Source organism: Episyrphus balteatus, chromosome 1 (assembly GCF_945859705.1).
Source record: "Episyrphus balteatus chromosome 1, idEpiBalt1.1, whole genome shotgun sequence".
NCBI classification, from domain to species: Eukaryota; Metazoa; Arthropoda; class Insecta; order Diptera; family Syrphidae; genus Episyrphus; species Episyrphus balteatus.
In genome coordinates, this window is record NC_079134.1 from 72,905,607 (window position 1) to 72,909,346 (window position 3,740).

The 3,740-nt window shown below is 33.8% G+C and overlaps 1 long non-coding RNA gene across 1 annotated transcript; it reads right to left on the minus strand.

Annotated features, from left to right (window-relative positions):
• Positions 1–2,771: 2,771 nt before the first annotated feature.
• On the minus strand, positions 2,772–3,434 carry LOC129907399 (uncharacterized). The gene is made up of 3 exons (XR_008771014.1): positions 3,226–3,434; positions 3,014–3,141; positions 2,772–2,909 (listed from the first exon to the last, which is right to left on the minus strand). It is a non-coding gene; the product is annotated as an uncharacterized LOC129907399 (long non-coding RNA).
• Positions 3,435–3,740: the final 306 nt, after the last annotated feature.

A 3,740-nucleotide genomic window follows, 5' to 3' on the forward strand; every position in this document is an offset into this window, starting at 1 on the left:
AAAATATGAAAATTGAAAACTAATAATTTAATGAAACGATCGAAATATTAATTTAAAGTAAAATATAAACAAAGTATAAACAAGTAATAAAAGGTTAAAGTAGTGGCTATCGCCACACTATTCCCCTACGGAATGAAAAAAAAAAAATTATCTGAAGCGGTTCGGTGGTCTTACATGCCTTCCGGATCGAGTTGTTTTGAATTTTGAGTGAGGTAAAGATGTTGATGTTGATGTTTTAGTAAAATCTTCTTGTAAGACGAAGGCTGGTTTTACTCTATCGATTGAAACTTTTATAATTTGATTATTGATTTTTAAAGAAACATTCTTTTCATCTCTTGATGTAACTTCATATGGCCCTTTGTATGGTTGCTGAAGGGATCTTCGAATGGGGCCAATTCTTAGAAAAACATAACTTCAGTTGTTCAACAGTTCTTTAAACACAAATGACCCAGGTTGAGAATGTCTTGAGGCTGGTATAGATCGTAGGCGTGAAATGCATTTTCAAAGACGATCAAGAAAATGTGAATGATCAATAACTTCATTTTGTGTCGGTTTTGCAAGAAATTATCCTGGCAGTCGCAGTGGTTCACCATAAACCAATTCTGCTGAAGCCAAGCAAAACAAGAGGAAGTTCTTCAGTCCAATTTTCATTAGAATGAGCTATGATTGCAGCTTTTAACTGCCGGTGAAAGCGTTTAATATCTTCTTTGAAAGCAGACCTTATTCCAAGCAAAACAAGAGGAAATGCTTCAATCCAATTTTCATTAGAATGAGCCATGATTGCAGCTTTTAACTGCCGGTGAAAGCGTTCAATCATACCGTTCGCTTGAGGATGCCAAGCCATGGTGTGGCGGAGTTCGATACCAAACTGTTTTGCGACACCTTTAAGGGTGTGTGAACTAAATTGAGATCCTCTATCTACAGTTAGTTTTTCCGGCATCCAAAACGAGATATCCAACACGATAATAGTCCCATAGTGACAGACTCGGCTGTAATAGTTTGCAATGGACATACCTCTGACCACCGAGTGAATCGATCGGTGATTGCTAGGCAATATCGGTAGGAGTTAACTGGTGGTAACGGTCCAATTATGTCGGCATGCACATGTGAAAATCGAGTAGATGGTGTTGCGAAATCTCCTAAAGATGATTTAACATGGCGAGATACTTTGGAGCGTTGGCAAGAGATACAACATCGGGCCCAAACGCGGCAATCTTTGCACATTGAAGGCCAAACAAAGCGGTCACCAATTAATTTTGTTGAAGTTTTGGCTCCTGGGTGGCTCATGTTGTGCAGAGTTTCAAAAACCTGACGACGACAAAACTAAGTTAAATATGGTCGTGGCTTACCTGTCGATGTTTCACAATAAAGATGCATCGATGTTCTAGGCATCAAAACTTTCTTTAAAATGAGAGATGTGCTGTTGTTCGCGAGAAGATTTTGAAGTTCTTCATCTTCTTCTCGTGAAACTGCGAGGGCTTGATAATCGACAATGGAAGATATGGCTTCAATGCAGGAGAGAGCATCGGCAACAATATTATCTTCTCCTCCAATATGTTGAATGTCGGTAGAGTACTGAGCAATAAATGTAAGATGATTTTGTTGAACAGGTGAAAGTTTTTCTCGTTTTTGTTTAAAAGCGTGTTGCGAGTTTAGTTATTGGCCACGGGGGCATCTTTTGGTGTTGAAAAAGGTCTGTGGTACGCTTGCTCTTCGCTCGGCTAAGCTCGAAGGAATGGGGTTGGTTCTTGCACTTTTCCAAACACCACCTACTCAGCAATCAAAATTTCGTACCTGTTAAAAGGGATAGGAAAGGATGGGTGAATAGGGAAGTAGCTAATAGGATTTGGAAGAAAAAAAAATCAAAGGAAATCGCACAGACTTAGATACCTATGCCACTGCATTGGTGAAAGGGTGAAGTCAATGTAAGATCTTGGTTGATAAGAGAACATACAAAAATTTAATTTTCTTACTCTAACCCTAACAACAATCCCTTAATGCTATATGTTTATATCAAACGTAGATATAAACCCTAAGCTAAACCTATAACTAAACCTACACTGAACAAAATCCTTACATAAATACAACGAAAAAATTCGTTGAGCCAACGAAAATTTAATTAATTTTCAGCCGGTGAAAATTTTAATTGGCTCAACGAAATGGCTTTCATATACGTTAATGAAGAAATTCATCAATTAACGAAAACTGTCGTATTTTAATCAAATTCTTTCATACAAATTTTTTATTCAGAATTAATGAATTTTTACATCACTTTACGAAAATTTTTCATCAATTAACGTAAAATTTAATCAAAATACGATGCACCAAATATGATATTTTTCGTAAGCTAACGAATTTTTTCGTAAATTCTAGGAATATTTCAATTAAATTTTTCATTCATTTTATGAATGTTTTCATCAATCAACGTAATTTTTTCGTTAGCTTACGATTTTTTTCGTAAATCTTATGAAAATTTTAATTAAATTACGAAAAAATATTCGTCCATTACGAAATTTTTCGTCCATTTCTCTTCCCTAAATTTTGGAACAAAAACCTGTAATTCAAAAAAAGTGTAGTGGAGCGAAATCTGAAATTTCAAAAAAGTGGTGCGTAGCGAAAAGTTTATTCCATAAAGAGAAAAGCATTTGTTATTTTGAATTTCCATTTAGTTTTTAATCAAAATTTTATATTTTGAGTTCCTTAATTACATACATTTTAAGCCTATTGCCTATTACCTAATGCATTTTTTTGCAAACCAATTTTAGAATTTTAGAATTTGAGCATGGAACCCATCAGCTGGTCGTCCACCTATGGAGGGGTTTTAGAAGTAAAGAAGAAAAGTTCCTGGTAGTCTTTGATCGTGTCTTGTTAAGTACATATGGTGTGCATAAGGACGGCATTTTTGGAATCTAAAAGAAAATATAAAACAAATACAAATACAAAAAAGTTAGAATGTTTTAAGAGACAAACATTTTTTTTTAAATATGGGAAGCAATAATCGACAGGTACTAACCTTATTCTTTCTCGTCGTCTATCCACTCTTCCAAAAGTTGAAACAAACCGCTTCTCCTAAACACTTTGGTTCCTTGTCAAAAACATCCCTATTTGTTTGCTATGATATCCGTTGATATCGATGTCAATCTGTTTTTAACGAAATAAAACAATATTGAAAAAATAATTAAAATACTTACATATAGATATTATAAAAACTATAATTTTCCATACCTTTAGCCTGTTGATGCCTTCCACTATTTTTTCAGCGTCTGTTGTTTTTTTTTTTTAAACCACTTTATTTGCTTTTTTTTCATTTATTCCGCGCACGTCTTCCTACTTTTAGGTTTGTATTTAAACTGTGTGTGATCTGATATGTGACTTCGACTACAGAAATGCACACAAGAAAGGAAAATACAACGTGCTATGTATGAAATTTTTCGTTAGCCTACGTTTTTTTTCGTAAGGCAACGATTTATTTTCGTAAACTGATGTATTTTTTCATAAGCGGATGTAAAATTTCATTAGTCTATGAAGAATTTTCATAAACTGATGAAGATTTTCGTTACTTAATTAAAACTTTGATAAAGTAAGGAAAAGATTCTTATTTTTATTCTTAAAAATGAGTATGAAATTTTTCGTTAAGTGATGAATCTTTTCATTAAATTGGATTTTTTGGCACTAAAAAGGGAGAAAAAGTGTATGAAACGTTTTCATTAATTGATGAAGGTTTTCATATTACGAAAAAT